Raw genomic sequence first — 21,020 nt, 5'->3', positions numbered from 1 at the left:
CCCTGATAGTCACAGCGGAGGTGCAGGCAGCCTGCTGACTGCTACGTCCTGTTGCCTGTGATGACTTTGATGGGTGTCCTCTGGAGGGCCGAGACTTGGAGGGTCCCAGCCTGCTTTGGGTCTTCTGCTGTGGAGCAGGTGCACCCTCCTTGGCCTGTGGAGGTGGAGGTGATGGGATCAAAGGAAAAGGGGATTGGGATCAACTGGACACTCCCGGAGTCATGTGGGTAGGTGGCCCTGGGTGTTCAAATGCTGGTCCCCACCCTATGGGTGCCTGAGGGCCCCTGGCTGACTCCTTGAGGAGAATGGTAAGCTGGAGTGAGATCGAGTTGCTCTGCACCTCTCTCGCATAGTCACTGCTGGATGCCACCAATGGCTACAGTGATGGAGTGCTGCTCCTGCGGCAGTGCAGGAAAGATGTCCTGGACCAAAGCTTCCATGGAGGCTTCCATACCACCAGTGTTGACCTCAGTGCGTTGGCATGTTGGTGCTATAACCTCAGATTGAACGCAGACGGACTCCACCATTGTCCATTGTAACCTGTGCAAAGCAGCTGACATCCCTTCCTGATATTCCCTTGACTGTCACTGAAGATTCACCAACTGAGTTAGGACCAAGTCCAGAAGCCCATCGTCAGAATTGGACTGTGCAAAACCCTCCAGCAGTCCACCAAACACCAGCTACCTCAGCTGTCCCTGCCTCTGCCTGCTGTGGAGCAGATTGTGTCTGTGCTCACCAGACTGTGACCCCGAGGATAATCTAGAACTAGGTTCCACTGAAGTGTGTGTTCTTGCATTGGTGGAAGGTGCGGATGAGTGCTGTGATGAGTCTTCAGTGGGGCTCTCCTCTTCTTAAACCTCCAAAGTGCCTTGAGGGCTGAAAATGAGGGCCTGGCTGGATGTTGCCCTGAGACATTTTCCAGAGTTGCCCACGAAAGAAAGTAGAGATTACTTAAGGATGGCAAGCAACTGGAAGATAGCAGAATGGACTGATAGTATGATTGCCTGAGGGATGAGCAGGTGCAGGGTCCTCACTTGGGATGGTGTTGCTCATCTCACAAACTCACCCATCCCTGATCTTCTATCTTGCTCTACCTGCTCCACCTCCTCTTAAACAGTACAAAATGCATCACATTTCCAATTCTCTAATTCTGAAGGAGAGTCATACAGACTCGAAATATTAACTCTGTTTCGGTCTCCACAGATGCTGCCAGTCCTGCTGAGTTTTTCCAGAATTTTCTGTTTTTATTTCAGATTCCCAGCATCCACAGTATTTATCTATAATGTAATATTTTCAAGTTTGTTGATGAAACAAAACTGAGTGGGAATGTGAGTTGAAGGAGGATGCAAGGGGATCTGGACAGGCTAAATGAGTGGGCAAGAACATGGCAGATGGAATATAATGTGAAAAAATGTGAAGTTATCCACTTTGTTAAGTAAAACAGAAATGCAGCGTATTTCTTAAATGGTGAGAGTGTTGATGTCCAAAAGAACCTGGGTGTCCTTGTTCATAAGTCACTGAAATCTACCAAACTGCTACAGCAAGAAATTAGGAAGGCAGATGCTATGTTGGCTTTTATTGCAAGAGGATGTGAGTACAGGAGTAAAGCTGTTTTGCTGCGGTTATGCAGAGCCTTGTTGAGACCACAGCTGGAGTATTGTGTACAGTTTTGGTCTCCTTACCTAAGGAAGGATACATTTGCCATTTGGGCGGTGGGGGGGTGGGGGTGCAATGAATGCTCACCAGACTGATTCCTGGGATGGAGGGATTGACCTATGAGGAAAGATGGAGTGGACTAGGTCTGTATTCTCTAGAGTTGAGAAGAATGAGAGACAATCTCACTGAACCTTAAAAAATTCTTACAGGGCTCGACTGGGTAGATGCGGGAAGGATGATTTCCCTGGTTGGGGGGTCTAGAACCAGAGGACACAGTCTCAGAATAAAGTGTAGGCCATTTAGGACAGAGCTGAGAAAGAAATTTTTCACTCAGAGAGTGGTGAATCCTTGGAATTCCCTAGCCCAGAGGGCTGAGGAGGCTTAGTCACTGAGTATATTCAAGACTGAGATTGATAGATTTCTAAATAGTAAAGCTATCAAGGGATAATGGGGTATGCTGTTGAAGTAGAAGATCAGCTATGATCTTAGTTGAATGGTGAAGCAGGGTTGAGGGGTTGAGCAGCCTACTCCTACTCCTATTTCCTAATCTGATACCTGCATGTGAACTGTCACGGGTTTTTTGCAACAAATGAAGCAAGAAACTTTACTTGCCCATATGCTTTCTTCATTGTTGTGCCCGAGTGCCAAAGAGGGACAGGTGCAGAAGGTGTGGGAAGGATTGTGTTCCCATTCTGCGATAAGGGCCTCGAGATTCTGGTCAGGTGTAATGCAGGAGGTACATGCTCTATCCGAGAGGAATGAGGAACACCCCCAGCATAAATAAGCAAGCATGGCAGAAGATTGCATCCACAGTGAATGCAGCAGGGAGATACCATCGTTCATGGATGCAGTGCTGCCAGCTGTTTCTCAACCTGCTGTGCTCTGGCAAGGAGTGGTGTATGGCAGAAGCACACTGGTGACCCTGTGATAGCTGACAGCTGACATACTTAGCACATACCCCTCTTGTAACATGGATGAGTGTATGCCCAAGCAGCTATGGGGTGACAAGTGAATGCCCCCTATTACCCTCCACCACATTGATGAGCTTTTTGCCTGGATAGAGGATAGAGTCGGCTAACATTGTTATTTGTACTTGCAGGAGAAGAGGGCTCACAATGCCAGAAAAGATATCCCAGACTGGGGATGGTCAGAGGCTAGGAACCTGTGGCAAGTAACTCACCTCTTGACTCCCCAAAGCCTGTGCACCATCTACAAGGCGTAGATGTCAGGAGTGTGATGGAATACTCCCCACTTGCCTGGATGAGTGCAGCTCCAACAACACTTAAGAAGCTTGACACCATGCAGGACAAAGCATTCCACTTGACTGGCACCCCATCTAGCATCTTAAACATTCACTTCCACCACCACCAGCACACAGTGGCAGCAGTGTACAAGATGCACTACAGTAACTCATCAAGGCTCCTTCAACGGCACCTTCCAAACCCGTGACCTCTACCACCTAGAAGGACAAAGGCAGCAGATATATGGGAACACCATCACCTGCAAGTTCCTCTCCCACATGCCATCCTGACTTGGAACTATATCTCTGTTCCTTCACTGTTGCTTGGTCAAAATCTTGAAACTCTCTAACAGAACTGTGGGTGTTCCTACAAAACATGGACTGAAGCAGCTCGAGAAGACAGCTGACCACCACCTTCTCAACGGCAACTATATCACAGAATCACAGAATTTTAATGGCACAGAAAGAGGCCATTCAGCCCATCGTGTCAGCACCGGCTCTCCAAATGAGCATTTGACCTAGTGCCATTGACCTGCCTCTTCCCTGTACTCCTGCATATTGTTCCTATTCAAATAATCATCTCTAATGCCCTCTTGAATGCTTCGATTGAACCTGCCTCCACCACACTTCCAGGCAGTGCATTCCAGACCCGAACCACTCATTGTGTGAAAAAGTTATTTCTCACGTTACATTTGCTCCTTTTGCAAATCACTTTAAATCTGTGCCCTCTTATTCTTGATCTTTTTCTGAGTGGGAACAGCTTCATCCTATCCACTCTGTCCAGCCCCCTCATGATTTTGAACATCTCTGACAAATTTCCTCTTAGCCTTCTTCTCTCCAAGGAGAACAGTTCCAACTTCTCCAATCTATCTTTGCAACTGAAGTTTATCATCCCTGGAACCATTCTTGTAAACCTCTTCTGCACTCTCTCCAATATGTTCACATCCTTCCTACAATATGGCACCCAGAACTGTACACAAAACTCCAGCTGAGGCCTAACAAATGTCTTCTATAAATTCAGCCTAATCTCCTTGCTCTATGCCCCTATTAATAAAGCCCAGGAAACTGTATGCTTTATCAACTGCTCTCTCTACCTGTCCTGCCACCTTCCATGATCTATGCACATATACAGGCAAGTCTTTCTGCTCCTGCACACCCTTCAAAATTTCACCCTTCATTTTATATTGTCTATCTGTGCTCTTCCTACCAAAATGCATCTCACACTTTGCTACATTAAACTTCATCTGCCACCTATCTGCCCACTCCACCAACTTGTCTATGTCCATTTGAAGCTCCACATTGTCATCCTTGCAGTTTATAACACTCACAAGCTTCTTATCATCCGCAAACTTTGAAATTGTCCCCTGCACATTAACATATATCAGGAAAAGCAAGGGTCCCAATAACGATCCCTGGGAAACTCCACTATAAACCTTCCTCCAGCCTGAAAAATAGCCATTAACCATTACTCTCTGCTTCTTATTTTTCAGCCAATTTTGTACCTATATTGCTACTGTCCCTTTTATTCCATGGCCATTAACATTTCTCATAAGTCTGTTGTGTGGCACTGTATCAAATGCCTTTTGAAAGTCCATGTACACCACATCAACAGCATTACCCTCATCGACCTTTCCTGTTACCTCTTCAAAAAAACTCCAGCAAGTTTGTTAAATACGATTTCCCCTTTAGAAATCTATGCTGGTTCTTCCTTATCATACTTTTCCACGTGACTACTAATTCTATCCCGAATAATTGTTCAGACAATCTTGCCCACCATTGAAGTTAAACTGACTTGTCTGTAATTGCTGGGCTTATCCTTACAACCTTTTTTGAACAAGGGTGTAATGTTTGCAATCCTCCAGTCCTCTGGCACCACCCCTGAGTCTAGGGAAGACTGAAAGATTATGGCCAGTGCCCCTGCAATTTCTACTTTCACTTCCTTCAATATCCTTCGATGCATCTCATCTGGTCCCAGTGCCTTGTCAACTTTAAGTACCGACAGTCTGCTGAACACTTTGTTCTTATCAATTTTGAACCCTTCTAGTGACAGAGTTTCCTTATTTGTCACCATGGCCTGGGTAGCATCTACCTCCTTGGTACAGACGGATGCAAAGTATTCATTTACTACTTCAGCCACAGCCCCTTCATCCCTGTGTAAATCCCTTTTAGGTCCCTAATCGTCCCTACTCCTCCTTTTACTATTTATATGCCTATAGAAGACTTTGGGACTCCCCTGTATGTTGGCTGCCAGTCTTTCCTCCTAATCCCTCTTCCCTTCTCTGATATGCTTTTTCACCTCCCATCTGAAATTTCTGTATTCCTCTTGGTTGTCAATTATATTTTGTACCTGACACCTGTCATAAGTGCACTTTTTCTTCTTTACCTTAATTTCTATCTCTTTTTTCATCCAGGAAGCTCTGGTTTTGTTTGTCCTGCCTTTCTCTTTTGAAGTTACCTTGACAGTGCCCAAACCAGTTCTTTTTTGAAGGTAGCCCATTTTTCATCTACATTTTTTTCTACCAATCTTTCATTCCAGTCTATCTGGGCCAGCTCCGCTCTTGCCCCATTGAAGTCGGCTCTCATCCAGTTAATTTTTCCTACTCTGGATTGCAAATCATCCTTTTTTTATCATCATCCTAAAACGTACAATACAATGATCACTGTCTCCTAAATGTTCCGCCACTGACACTTGATCTACTTAGCCCGCTCATTTCTAAGAACCAGGTCCAACAGTGCATCTTTTCTTGTTCGACTGGACACAAACTGCTGTTGAAAATTCTCCTGAACACAATCTAGGAATTCTTGCCTCTCTCTACCCTTTACACTACCACTGTCCTAGTCTAGATTTGGGTAATTAAAGTCTCCCATTATAACTACCCTATAACGCTTGCATCTCTCTGCAATTTCCCTGCAGATTTGTTCTTCTACATCCTTTTCACTATTTGGCAGTCTATAGACTACACCGAGCAATGTAATTGCACCCTTTTTGCCCCTTAGCTCTGATCAAATTGATTCTGTCCTTGAACCTTCTGGGACATCCTCTTTCTCCAGCACTGCAATATTCTCCTTAACCAATACCGCCACCCTTCCTCCTTTCCTTTCTTTCCTATCTCTTCTGAACACCTTGTACCCGGGAATATTTAACACTCAGTTCTGCCCTTCCTTGAGCCAGGTCTTTGTTATCGCCACAACATCATATTTCCACATGGCAATCTGCGCCTGTAACTCACCAATCTTATTTACTATGCTCAGTGCATTCACATACATGCATAGTAACCCTGATTTAGATTTAGGTTCACCCCAACTCCACCTATTAGCTTACTATTCTCTATTATAGTGTTATCTGTCTCTCCCAGTATTTTGTGCACTGGTATTCCTCACTAATAGCCTCTGGTCTCTAGTCTCTTAGCTCCCACACCCCTGCTGAATTAGTTTAAAACCTTCCCCAATAGCACGAGCAAAATGCCCTGCAAGGAACTCAGTTCCAGCTCTGTTCAGGTGCAACACATCCAGCTTACACAGGTGCCATCTCCCCCAGAGCCAATCCCAATGTCCCAGGAATCCCTCCTGCACCATCTTTCCAGCCATGCATTCATCTGCCTTATCCTCCTACTCCTGTGCTCACTGGCACGTGGCACTGGGAGTAATCCAAATATTACTACATTTGAGGTCCTGCTTGCTAATTTTCTACCAAGCTCCCTAAATTCTGATTGCAGGACCACATCCCCCTTTCTACCTAAGTCATTGGTGCCAATGTGGACCACAACCTCTGGCTGATCACCCTCCCCCAGAAGAACGTCCTGCAGCCGCTCTGTGATATCCTTGACCCTGGCACCAGGGAGGCAACATACAATCCTGGAGTCACATCTTTGGCTGCAAAAATGCCTGTTTCCCTAACCAATGAACCCCCTATCACTATCGCTCTTCCTTTTAGATATGGGCAATAAATGCTGGCCTAGGCTGCAGAGCCCACATTTCATGAAAGGATAAAAAGACACAAAAGGTGAGACCAGAACATTTTGAGTGCATGCGAGGATCCTGGTCACTTTCTCAAGGGCATTTAGAGGTGGGCAATAGATGCTGGGCTTATCAGTGATGCCTACAACCAGCAAATGAATAAAAAAAAGCAAGCAGTGCAGCAAGACAGTGATGCAAGTCAATATGCAATACTGGTTTGATGTCAGCGCTGCTAATTTCCACATTGCTGGAAATGCCCTGCCTTAACCTCGCACAGCTGAACACAGCATTAAACAATACGACAGACCATCACTGCCATCGTCACTATTTAGAGGGATCATGAAGTACTTACAGGTTAGTTGCTGCATTATCTCTTCTAGCAATGCTGTCTATGTTTTTGAAGCTTTCCTGTAAAGTTTCAGTAGTCTACAGGATGAGAGCAGGAATTGAGGGGCACAGATTAAACTAGTTGGAAAAACCGTAGCAGATAAATTTCAATGTTGGGAAGTGCAAAGTCCTTCCCTTAGGGTCCAAGAAATCCAAATTGGATTTGTTTTTAATACTGAGAGAGTAAGAAAGAGATTTTGATGTCCATTTACAAGACTCACCAAAAAGCAGTTCATATACCCAAAAAGTAATGAAGAGGCTAATGAAATGTTGACCTTTAGCTCAAAGTTTGGGAATGATGGTGGCATGACGTTAATATCACTGGGTTAGTAACCCAGAGAGAGGGCTAATCCTCTGGGTTTTTCCTATGGTGGGCGGGCTGGGCGGGAGCAGATGGGGGCAGGGGCAGAACTGATTGCTGCCTGCGATTGGCTGCGTGCCGCCATTTTATGCGGGCAGGCTCATTAAGGCCAACGCTACCTGTGCGGGCGGGGGGAGGAGGTAGAGTCGGGGCCAGAGCTGCCTCAGGGATTTGAATGGATATGAAAATAACTAAAGAATCGATTTAAAAATTTATTCAAACATGTCCCCTCATGTGACACAGTCACATGAGTTGGGGCATGTTTGTAAGGGTGCGAAAATGTATTTTCTTTTTATATAAAAGCTTCAGGAAACCTCATCCCACCCATGGATGAGGTTTCCTGAAAAACACAAAGGGCACTTGGGCTTTTCGCCTGCTCGCCAACTGTAAAGTTGGGCAGGCAGTATTCTTAAGTACTTTAATTAATTTCTAAATGGTCTTAATAGGTCCGACTCCGGCGCATGCCCGCCGAACGAAATAAAGCGATGGCTGCGGTGACTTCGGGATGCATGACCGAAGTCATCGCGCGTCATTTTATGCGTTGGTGTGTTGGACCCGCCCCTGCATGCCGACCGGAAGATTCTGCCCATGGGTCCAAATCCCACCATGGCAGCCGGTGGAATTTAAATTCAATTAACAAATCTGGAATTGAGAACTAATCTCAGTAACAGTGACCGTGAAACCATTGTCAATTGTTGTAAAACCCAGCTTGTTCACTAATGTCCTTTAGGGAAGGAAATCTGCTGCCCTTACCTTGTCTGGCCTACATATGACATAGCAATGTGGCTGACTTTTAACTGCCCTCTGAAGTAGCTTCGAAAGGCACTCAGTTCAAGGGCAATTTAGGGATGGGCAGCAAATGCTAGCCTTGCCAGTGACACCCATATATCATAAAAAAAAATTTTAAAAAGGTGTTTGGAATACAAAAGTGAGGAAGTGATACATCAGTTGTAAAAATAATTTAGACCTCCTCTGGTCTGTATTCAGTTTTGGACACCACACTCATTGGTCCCTGAAGGGGGCACAGCCTAGGTTCCCCTGAAATGGTACCAGGACTAAAATCACAAGGACAGCTTGTATAAATGTGGCTTGTATTCCTTTGGGAGATTGAGAGAAGAGGGGATTAAGGTCTCCCCTAATGTCACCATGAACTAATTTTATTTCAAACACAGCTAACAATTATGGGCACAAGGGTTTGAATTTTTCTAGCCCCTTGATGGCAGACTTGGGGCAGGATTTTCCCTTCCTCGGGCAGGCAGAGCCGGGAGCAGCCCCGAAACGGACCACTGCCTGCGATTGGGCCCCGACCATGATTTCACTCTGGCTGGCCAATTAACTGCCAATCAGGATGAAACGCACGGTGAGCACCTCAGCATTGCCGGGGTTGGGGGCGGGAGGAGCGCGGACGCTAAGGTCTGCGCATGTGCGGGGGAGCGCGCACTGAAACTCCCAGAAGGCACAGAGATGCCTCAGGGAGGTGAAGAATTTTACAATGAAAAATAATGATTTCAAAAATAAGAGAAACGTCCCCACACGTGACTTAAAAATGATGTTTAAAGTTTTTAATTAAAAAAAAATTAATGTTGGAAACTAGAATTTAGAAGGATGAGAAGAGATCTAATTGAGGTATATAAGATGCTAAAAGGGATAGACAAAGTAGATGTGGAGCAGATGTTTCCCCTTCTGGGGCATTCTGGAATGAGAGGCCACAGTTTTAGGATAAGGGATGATAGATTTAAATCAGAGATGAGCAGGAATTACTTTTCTCAAAGGGTCGTGAATTTGTGGAATTTATTCCCTCAGAGTGCAGTGGATGCCGGGACACTGAATAAATTTAAGGAGGAGATAGACAGATTTTTAATTAGTAATGGGTTGAAAGGTTATGGGGAGAGGGCAGAAAATTGAAGTTGAGGCCAAAATGAGATCAGCCGTGATCGTATTGAATGGCGGGGCAGGCTTGAGGATGCTGAATTGTCTACTCCTGCTCCTAGTTCTTATGTTCTTATGTATGAAACCTCAACCTGCCCATGGATGAGGTTTCCTAAAAAATGCAAAGTCCTCCTGGCCTATTCGCCCACCCACCAACTGTAAGGTTGGACGGGAAGTGAAAAATGCAAATTAATTGTTAGTTTATTGGTCTTAATTGACTTCTTAATTGTTGGTGGGTGCGTTTTCCACTCTTGCCTGCGTCTGCCCTCCGAAATATTGCGTGAGTGTCCAATGATGTCGGGGTGCTCACTCGACGTCATCAAGCATTATTTTACTCCCGATCAAGTCGGGTGCGTGCCCACCCACAGGACGTATAATTCTGCCCTTGGAATTGCAGGGGGAGGTAATAAAATAGTGGGGAAAGGTGTCAGGAGGGGTCCCTGATGCTGTCACGCTCCCGGGGCTGCTTCCCAGAGATGAGCTGGGAGCTGAATCAGCTACCACCACACGGAGATGGGCAACCAATTTAAACAATTAAATCCCCTATTAGTGACAGTTTGTTGGAGCCGCTGCATTTTTGTGGCAGAGCTGCAGTCCACTGTAATGTTTGGAGGCCACCAGTTTCATGGAGTAGGCCTCCCTATGGCATCCTGGGTGGCCATTGGAGCTGGAGGCTCCATTCCCCCAAAGAAGGGGACGTGGGGAGGAAACGCAGCCTGTGCAACCCCTGTGTGCCATCAGATTAGGCTTCCTTACCTCTCAATCCTCACCCTGCCTCAGCAGCACCAACTCCTGCTAGTGGGGCTGCTGAGGCTTCAGAGTTGCTGGGTCTGTGATTGAGCCAGCAGCATCAACAGCCCATCCACTATCCTTAATTAGACAGCGGGTCTGGAGATGGCCAATTAGGAGGCAGCCACTGTCAAAATCATCGAGCCAGTCCTGCTGGTGGCAAGTGTGGGCCTTGGGACCCCAAATGGTCCCAATGTCAGGGGTCCAGAAACCCTCAGATTTTATAACTGATGATTAATATGTCGTAACAAATGTTGTTGAGATATTGCTGTACTTAGAAAGATTGCCATGCTAATATTATTTATTTACAACTAAAACAGCCAGTGTCCATTATTCATATCGCTTATGAGACGTAGCAGCAGGCTCTGATCCTCAGGCACTCCTGTTACTATTTTGGAATTTGAACAGCAGAATTCAATCTTCTCAGGCTGTGAGTATTAAACCTGTGGCCCTGCTGCCCTTTACCACTGATCTGAATATTCTACCGCGCTGTAGTTTAGGACAGAAATTCTTGGTTGGTCATTCCTACCTCGGCTGGTCTGAGAAATGTTTCCCGTTTATCACCTTGGTATTTGTACCCAATGCTACAACAGACAGTGAGTCACATTCATTGCTCAGCAAAGATACATGTTTAATTTTGTTAGTTGTTATTGTTTTCTCTGCAAAGCCAGCAGCCCAGATTGGGCACAGTAAATGTGACAGCGAGCAAATAATCTGCTCTTTGGCAATGGCGAGACGGTGGAGCAGTGGTAGTGTCACGGGATTATTAATCCAGAAGCCCAGGCTATTGCTCTGGGGACATGGGTTTGTATCCCACCATAGCAGATGGTGGAATTTAAATTCAATTAATTCATAAATTTGAATTGTAAGCTACTCTCAGCAATGAGCATATAAAATAGAGTGAGCATATAAACCCTCATCAAATGACATAAAAAGCCCACCTGTTTCACTAATATCGATTAGGAGGAAATCTGCCATCCTTACCTGGTTTGGCTTGTATATGTCTCCAAACCAACTGTAATGTGGCTGACTCTTAACTGCCCTCTGAAATAACCAAGCAAGCCTTTCAGTTCAAGGGCAATTGGGGCTGGGTAACAAATCCTGACCTTCTCAGTGATGCCCATGTCCTGTAAAAGAGAAAAAGTAATTGGCTGAGGGTACTGGGGATACCACCAGCTGCTTTTCTTTAAAATAGTGAGATGGGATGTGTTATGTCCATCTTAGAGGGTAGACCTCTGATCCAAAAAAAATTGAAATTGAAGTGTGAAATTTCAGATTCCTTTTCATGAAACGTATTTTGGTGTTTTGCTGAAATAAGCAGCATGCACCCTCACTTTATAACTTGGGCCTTCCTTTGAGAATTCTCTCTCTGTGAGAGCTGGGGAAACAAGGACACCAAGAAGGCCTCACCAAGAAGCTCAGTGTGTATCCTAGAATCTTACAGCACAACAGACAACTGATCAACCAATTGTGCCTGTGCTGCCTCTTTGAAAGACACTTGGTCCCACACGCCACTCTTTCCCCACAGGCTTGCAAATTTCTCCTTTTTGACAACATCACCTTATATTTATATTTATGTTGCACATTTAACAAAATACATTTTCCTAAGTCACTTCACAGGAGCAATATAAAATAAGATTTGACACACAACCACACGAAACTTGGAAGAGGTAGACTTTCACCGTACGTGATAGAAATGTTCTCAGGTGCATCTATTTCAATGCAATGAGTATTGTCGGAAAGGCAGATGAACTTAGGGCGTGGGTTGGCATGTGGGATTATGACATTATTGCTATTAGTGAGACTTGGTTGCAGGTGGGGCAGGACTGGCCGCTCAATCTTCCGGGGTTCCGTTGTTTCAGACGTGATAGAGGGGGAGGGATGAAAGGGGGAGAAGTGGCATTACTAGTCAGGGAAAATATCACAGCTGTGCATAAGCAGGACAGCCCGGAGGGCTCGTCTACAGAGGCCATATGGGTGGAACTGAGGAATGGGAAAGGTGTGACCACACTAATAGGGTTGTATTATAGACCGCCCAATAGTCAGAGAGAATTGGAGGAGCAAATCTGTAGAGAGATAGCAGACCGATGTAAGAAACAGAAAGTTGTGATAGTAGGAGATTTTAACTTTCCACATATTGACTGGGATTCCCATACTGTAAAAGGGCTGGATGGCTTGGAGTTTGTCAAATATGTTCAGGAAAGTTTTCTAAATCAACATATAGAGGTACCAACGAGAGAGGATGCAATACTTGATCTCCTATTAGGGAACGTGACAGGTCAGGTGACAGAATTATGTGTAGGCGAACATTTTGGGTCCTGTGACCACAATGTCATTAGTTTTAAGCTAATTATGGATAATGATAGGTCTAGTCCTCGAGTTGAGATTCTAAATTGGAGAAAGGCCAATTTTGTGGAAATGAGCAAGGATCTAGGAAGAGTGGATTGGCATAAGTTGTTTTCTGGCAAGGATGTGTTCAGTAAGTGGAAGGCATTCAGAAGCGAAATTTTGAGAGTGCAGAGTTTACATGTTCCTGTCAGGATTAAAGGCAAAGTTAACAGGCATAGGGAACCTTGGTTTTCAAGGGATATTGGCGATCTGGTTAAGAAGAAGAGAGAGGTGTATAGCAGGTATAGGCAACAAGAAGCAAATGAGGTACTTGTAGAGTATAGAAAATTTAAGAAAATATTAAAAAAGGAAATCAGGAAGGCAAAAAGAAGACATGAGGTTGTTTTGGCAGATAATGTGAAGGTAAACCCGAAGGATTTCTACAAGTATATTAAGAGTAAAAGGATAGTAAGGGACACAATTGGTCCCCTTGAAGATCAGAGTGGTCATCTATGTGTGGAGCCTCACGAGATGAGGAAGATCTTAAACAGTTTTTTTGCATCAGTATTTACTCAGGAAACTGGCATAGTGTATAAGGAAGGAAGGGAAACAAGCAGTAGTTTCATGGAACATATAGAGATTAAAGAGGAGGAGGTGCTTGCTGCCTTACAGCGAATAAAGGTAGATAAATCCCCTGGGCCTGACATGATATTCCCTCGGACCTTGAGGGACACTAGTGTAGAAATTGCAGGGGCCCTGGCAGAAGTATTTAAAATGTCCTTAGCCACAGGTGAGGTGCTGGAGGATTGGAGGGTAGCTCATGTTGTTCCGTTGTTTAAAAAAGGCTCCAAAAGTAAACCAGGTAATTACAGCCTGACGTCAGTAGTAGGTAATTTATTGGAAGGTGTTCTGAGAGATCGGATATAATTATTTGGACAGCCAAGGGCTGATTAAGGATAGTCAGCATGGCTTTGTGCGTGGTAGGTCATGTTTAACGAACCTTGTAGAGTTTTTCGAGGAGGTTACCAAGAAAGTAGATGAAGGAAAGGCTGTGGATGTTATCTACATGGACTTCAGTAAGGCCTTTGACAAGATCCCACATGGGAGGTTAGTTCAGAAGGTTCAGACACTTGGTATCCATGGAGAGGTTGTAAACTGGATTCGAAATTGGCTGTGTGGGAGAAGACAGAGAGTGGTAGTGGATGATTGCTTCTCAGACTGGAGGTTGGTGACTAGTGGTGTGCCTCAGGGATCTGTGCTGGGACCATTGTTGTTTGTTGCCTATGTCAATGATTTGGATGATAATGTGGTGAATTGGATCAGCAAGTTTGCTGATGACACTAAGATTGGAGGCGTTGTGGACAGCGAGGAAGGCTTTCAAAGCTTGCAGAAAGATCTGGACCAACTGGAAAAATGGGCCAGAAAATGGCAGATGGAATTTAATGCGGAAAAGTGTGAGGTGTTACATTTTGGAAGGTCAAACCAAGATAGGACATACACAGTAAATGGTAGGGCACTGAGGAGTGCAGAGGAACAAAGTGATCTGGGAGTTCAGATACATAGTTTCCTGAAAGTGGCGTCACAGGTAGACAAGGTTGCAAAGAAAGCTTTTGGCATACTGGCCTTCATAAATCAAAGTATTGAGTATAGGCATTGGGATGTTATGGTGAGGTTGTATAAGACATTGGTGAGGGCAACTTTGGAGTATTGTGTGCAGTTCTGGTCGCCTAACTACAGAAAGGATATTAGTAAAATTGAGAGTGCAGAGAAGATTTACTAGGATGTTGCTGGGTCTTAAGGAGTTGAGTTACAGGGAAAGATTAAACAGGCTAGGACTTTATTCCTTGGAGCGTAGAAGAATGAGGGGAGATATGATAGAAGTTTACAAAATTATGAGGGGTATAGATAGAGTAAATGCGAGTAGGCTCTTTCCGCTTAGATTAGGAGAAATAAACATGAGAGGACATGGCTTTAGGATGAAAGGGGAAAGGTTTAGGGGAACATTAGGGGGAACTTCTTCACTCAGAGAGTGGTGAGAGTGTGGAACGAGCTACCATCTGATGTGGTAAATGTGGGCTCATTCTTAAGTTTTAAGAATAAATTAGATAGATACATGGATGGGAGAGGTCTGGAGGATTATGGACTAGGTGCAGGTCAATGGGACTAGCGGAATAATATTTTGGCACAGACTAGAAGGGCCGAATGGCCTGTTTTCTGTGCTGTAGTGTTCTATGGTTCAGGAATGTCTAACAGGAGGAAAGCAAGGTAGAGAGGCAGAGAGGGTTTAGGGAGAGAATTCCATAGCTTGGGGTCTACTTAACTGAAGGTGTGGCTGCCAATGGTGGAGCAATTAAAATTGGCAACGCCAAAGAAGCCAGAGTTACCAGAGTATATATATATCTAAGAGGGTTGTGGGGCTGGAAGAAATTACACAGAGAGGGAGGAGCAAAGCCATGGAGGGATTAAAAAACAAGGATGAGATTTTAAAGTCTGCTTGACCAGGAACCAATATTGGTCAGCAAGCACAGGTGTAATAGAGCAGCAGAGTTTTGGGTGACTTCAAGTCTATGGAGAATAGAATTTGGGAGACCAGCCAGGAGTGTGTTGGAATAGTCGAGTTTCAAGCATGAATGAGGGTTTGGCAGCAGCTGGACTGAGGCAAGGGTGAAATTGGGTGACATTACCCAGGTGGAAATAGCTGGTCTTACTAATGTCACTAATGTGTGATAAGAAGGTAATTTCAGGGTCAAATATGACACCAGGTTATAAACAAACAGTTTCCGACAGCAACTATAGCGGGATGGAATCGGTAGCTAAGGGGTAAAGTTTGGAGTGTGCACCAAAGACTTCAGTCTTCCTAATATGTAATTGGATGAAATTTCTGCTCATCCAGTACAAGGTGCTGGATAAGCTGTTTGATAATTTAACCAGTGGAGGAGCCAAGAGAAAGCTGCGTGTTGTCGGTGTGCATATGAAAACTAATGCTGCACCTACAAATGTTGTCACCAAGCGGCATGATGTAGATGAGAACTAGGAGGGGCCAAGCATAGATCTTTGGGGGACACCAGAGGTAACAGTGCAGGAGCAGGAAGAGTAACCATTGCAAGTGATACTCTGCCTACAATTAGATAGACAATGGGCAGGATTTTACCACTGGCAAGTGGGGGCGAGGCCCGCTCGCCAACATATAAAATGACACACGGTGACTTTGGGCAGAACTCCCAACACCACCGCACCTCATTTAAATTTTCAGGAAGGCTGGGGTGCAGCAAAATCAGCTGCTGGCCCGCCAACCTGTCAATGGCCAATTGAGGCTATTGACAGTCAGTTAAGTAATTAATGGACCTGCTCATCCACAATGCTTCATAAAAAGCATGAAACCTCATCCACAGGTGGGATGAGATTTCATGTAGGTTTTTAAAAAAAAATAAAGTTTTTTTAAAAGGTATGGACATGTCCCAACTCATGTGACAGTGTCACATGAGGGGACATGTCAGAGAATTATTTTATTTCTGTTTTTAATATTTTTTAATGTGGAGTCGATCTCCCTGAGGCAGCACTTTGACCGCAAAGGGAGCACAAGCGCTTCCGTGTGGACGTCACGCTGGGCAGGCCTTAATTGGCCCGACCACATAAAATGGCGTTGCGCCCCCAATTGGGGGTGCTGATCGGAGGCAAGCCTCCAACTTCTCCCTCAACTGGGGGGAAGATCCTGCCCAATGTGTGATCAGAATGTCATCTCTGGGTCAAATATGTAACCAGGGAGTGCAGTCCCATTCAACTGAACAGAGGAGAGGGCGCTGTGGTCAACTATATTAAAAGGCTAGTCCAGAAGGATAAGGAGGGAAAGTTTACCTTTGTCTCGTGCATGTAATTTGTGACTGATAAGATTTTGGTGTGGGTGGAAACCTGATTGGAGGGATTCAAATATGAAATTAATGTTCAAGGGCTTTGCAAAGGAATGGCAGGTTGGAGATAGGCCAGGCTTGGCCTAAATAGCCAAGTGGTTATGGTACTGGGTTTGTAACCCCAAGATCAAGAGTTCAAATCTCACAATGACAAACTATGAAACAATGTAACTTCATCTGAAAAACAGATGGAAACGGGTTTGTACTCGAAAGAGTTACATGAAGGCCATATAGGGCATTTAAAAAGGTTTGGAGATGGGCCAGTATTTTGCAAGGACATTAGGGTTACATTTTAAGCAGAGGCTGATGGCAGATTTAAAGTGAGAGAGAAAGAGACAGCATCTGAAGAGAAAGAGAGAATTGTGAACAATATCAGCTAACATGCAGGCTGTTGGGGCTGCTTTTCGATTCTATTTACTTTTGTTACTTTAAACATAAACCTCAGTTGTAACAACCGGAGAATCAAATCTTTGTCTCTAATGAGCTTGTGTTACACAATCCAACATAATTACTCAGTCAGCTCATCCAACGTGATTCCAGTATGATTACACGATTCTTTATTACTGAGATCACGATTCACTATCAACATCCAAGTAATCTTTATTACTGCATATCTAGTCAAGCTATATCTAGAAAGTCTTCCTGATTTCAAAGACACACACAAGGCCGAGAGGGCACAATATTAATAGCTCCTTATTAAAAATGAGTTATATAACAATAAATAATTTTGAAGAATCCATGCGACCAATAGGAAACAATTAACCCATTAATTTATAAAACCTTTAGAATTTCCTCGGTATTGTATAATTCAGGAGATATTTTCGATTATTGTATCTTATAAATTCAGTCTCTCCTATCTCACTGTCTCTCCCTTCTTGTCTCTATTTATTATCTCTCTTTCTCTTTCTGTCGCTCTACTTTCCTTTTTTTTCCCCTCTTCCTTTATTCTCTCTCTGTACCTCTTTTTTCTCTCGTTTGCTTTCTTTTCCCTCTTCTTTCTTCCTCTGTCAAGTATATGTAGCCTCAAGTCCTTGCAGCTCAAAGCACGGCTCAATAAGTCTGTACACAGCACTTACTCTCAATGCATTTAATTCCACAAGAGGGTGCTGTAATATTGAGGAAAAAGCAAAATACAAACAAACATTTTCGGTTGAATTTTACACTGGGTGGGGTCCTATCAGCCTTTTAATCGGCTTGAGGCATTAGCCCCCATTGGAGACGAAGTTCCGCCCCACAGATCTGTCAGCAGCTCTGTTGGCTTAGTAGCGTCACAGGGAACAGAATTTCAAGTGAGTCCGGCGTTTTGGTGGCTGGCAGCCCTGGCGAGGGAATTGGGGGTGTTGTCGGGCCCGTTTTCAAAGACACATGTGGGAGGCAAAACCTCGGGGATAGATTACATTGTGAGGTGAGCCTCTGATGAGTAAAGGCTGTGCAAAATGGAGGCACCCACGCCAACCCCCTGGCCAGCCATAAGGCTGGAAGTTGAATTTGGACCTCCACCGCCGTGGGTAAAATACAAAGTCGCTGGCACGGTGCCGAATTTTACATCGGTCCCCTGCCAGCCCTCCCAACATGATATCTTGGGGTTAAAAACAAAAAAACTGCGGATGCTGGAAATCCAAAACAAAAACAGAATTACCTGGAAAAACTCAGCAGGTCTGGCAGCATCGGCGGAGAAGAAAAGAGTTGACGTTTCGAGTCCTCATGACCCTTCGACAGTCGAAGGGTCATGAGGACTCGAAACGTCAACTCTTTTCTTCTCCGCCGATGCTGCCAGACCTGCTGAGTTTTTCCAGGTAATTATGATATCTTGGGGGTCGTAAACCCTTTGATAACCCTTTGTTTTGTGCAGTGTCTATCTCTGTTTAAGCCACTAGGGCAACCAAGACTGCTATGGATAAAGCAAATCATCCTGGAGAGTGCAACATTCTCTCCTCAAAAGGTGTCTTTCCTAACAGAAGTATTTGCCCCAACCTTAGAAATACACACTTTATATGAAAGCATTAAGGTTAAAGAATCTTACAAGGTCAACATGCTGTGCCTAGTGTTATATAAAGCATTTTGAGCACTGATTTTCTACCACATAAGCTCATATTATGATTTTTTTTGATGTTTTCTTTCCACAGAAATGTATTGGGCTGGATCTTGCTGATAGGGAGCAAATCTTGCAGTGTATGGCATTAAAATGTTTTTCTGCACCTTTCAGCTGGAATATAATTGCAGCCGGACTTCCTAGAAGTGTGAGCTAGTTACAGTTACAAAGACAAGAGGGAACGTGGGGCCACAGTGAATGACAGAACCAACAGTGTATCACCTTCCACAATGACATTTAAGGATTGAGAAAGAAACAAAGAGTGACAGAGAAAGAAAATAGGAAACTGGGACAATTGGAATAGTCAAGACCAGTTGGAGTTAAGATACAGAACCGTTATAATCTTATTGAATGATGGAGCAGGTTTGAGGGACTCAATGGCCTCCTCCTGTTCCCACCTTCCTATTGGAAGTGTATAAGAATAGGGGCAGTGAAGAGTAGTAAAGTTCAAGTGGGTTTCTGGAGGATGCTGAATGGGAGAGCAGCAGGAGAAACTGAGTCCAAGATGCTGAAAGCATGGTGAAGGTTTTCAGCAATGGCAGTGATGAGATGGAGGAGGTGTTGAACATTGTTCTGGGAGTGGGAGTAAGTAGTCAGTGATGGATACCATGTGCAGATTGAAATTCAGATCTATTTTGAACAGGTAGCCAATATTTTGCACAGTCCACTTCAATCTGAGGTAAGACTGGGATGGAGTCAGTGGTGAGAGAATGGTATTAATGGTGGGAGACATAACATACATTGGTCTTCCTTATTTTCGGTTAGAGGAAATTTTTGCCTCATTAGTCACTTCATGTCAGCCGGAGCAGAGATGGTGGTGGGGCCAAGGGCAATGGTGGAACAATAAAGCTGGTTATCAGCATGGACAGGAAAGCTGATCTGACATTTTCAGTTGATGATAATAAGGGACAACAGACCGATGAAAAATGGATGAGGAATATGGACTCTTGGAATGATTGGATGGTCTCAGGAAGAGATATCTCCATTGATGCAGGTGTGTTGGTAAAGGGAGGAGTAGAACCACTTCACTGAGCAATGTAGGAGAAGGCGAGAATGATCAAACCTGTACTAGCTCGCCTACCCGTTCCTTCACATTTGGAGGAAGTATTGCACTTGAGATCACAATCTGAATCCCTACTGCCTGAAGAGGATAATCTTACTCCGTCATGTTCTAGGATTTCTGATTATGTTGCAAAGTAATTCAATCAGGAGAGAGAAGTAAGAAATGTGTGGGAAAAACATTAGAGCAGTAGTTTAGGCTATAAGTGTTTGCTATACAAACAGAAGGAGCATAAGGAACAAATTGAATGAACTGCAGGCACAAATTCAACTTGGAGAGTCTAAGATGATGACCACTTCTGAGAAAGGCTGCAAGGCAGTCAGGACTGGGAACTAAATGTAACAGGTTATAAGGTCTACAGGAAGCATAGATAAGTTGCTAAAGTGGGATTAGCCTTAGTGATTGCAGATGAAATTATTTCCAAAATATAACTAAAGGTAAGCAGGCAGTGGAAACTTAACAGTAAATTAACAGAAATGAAGGAAGTAATAGCACGAAAGTGTGACAAATCCCCAGGACCAGCTGGCTTCCATCCAGTGGTCTTATTTGAAATAGGTGATTGCCGATGTCCTAACTATTAGCTGGGATTTTCCAGCCCTGCCACGGCGGATGCAGCAGGCTAGCCAAAAGTCCATTGACTTTCAGTAAGACTGGAAAATCCTGGCAGCAGGCGAGGGCGGAAAATCCCGGCCATTATCTTCCAAAGTTCTCTTGATTCGGGAACCATTCCTTTAGCTTGGAAAATGCATGTCACTCCGCTTCATGTTCTTCATGTTCACCTTTCTTAAGATGAGAGAGGGAAACATGGGAATTATAGACCAGTTGGCCTAATATTTATGTCATTAAAGTATTCGAGTCAATAATTTAGGATAGAATGACCGAACATATTGAAAATTTTCAGCTGATCAGAGAAGATTGGCATGAATTTCTAAAGGATAGCTCATGCCTGATGAACCTGATTGATTTTTTAAAAAGCTGCAACTAAGGTAGTGGCCAGGCGATTTCTACGGCTGTTATAGACTTCTAGAAGACATTTGATAAAATCCCTCATTGGAGGTTATTAACTAAAGTTGACACTCGTGGAATTGAAGGCAAGTTATTAGCCTCATTATGATATTGGCTTGTTCTGCAAGGATCTGTGTTGGAGTCTCAAATGTCCAGTGTAGTTATCATGCAACTTTAATGTTGGGATAGAAAGCCACATATCCACATTTTTCAATGACACAAAGGTAGGTGCATTTTTAGGAATATAAATGGAAGCATAAAATTTCAAAGAGATATTAATAGATATAGTGAATAGGTAAAAATAACAA

The 21,020-nt window shown here is 44.2% G+C and overlaps 1 long non-coding RNA gene across 1 annotated transcript in view; it reads right to left on the bottom strand.

Moving 5' to 3' along the window:
- The window catches only part of LOC121282567, a 32,754-nt gene extending 15,215 nt beyond the window's left edge, over nucleotides 1-17,539 (bottom strand). The window contains exon 1 of the long non-coding RNA XR_005944078.1: nucleotides 17,515-17,539. This is a non-coding gene — a long non-coding RNA (uncharacterized LOC121282567). The remainder of the gene's footprint in view (nucleotides 1-17,514) is intronic.
- Between the last annotated feature and the right edge of the window lie 3,481 nt (nucleotides 17,540-21,020).

Source organism: Carcharodon carcharias, chromosome 9 (assembly GCF_017639515.1).
Source record: "Carcharodon carcharias isolate sCarCar2 chromosome 9, sCarCar2.pri, whole genome shotgun sequence".
Classification (NCBI taxonomy): domain Eukaryota; kingdom Metazoa; phylum Chordata; class Chondrichthyes; order Lamniformes; family Lamnidae; genus Carcharodon; species Carcharodon carcharias.
This window is presented reverse-complemented; position numbering and strand designations above follow the sequence as displayed.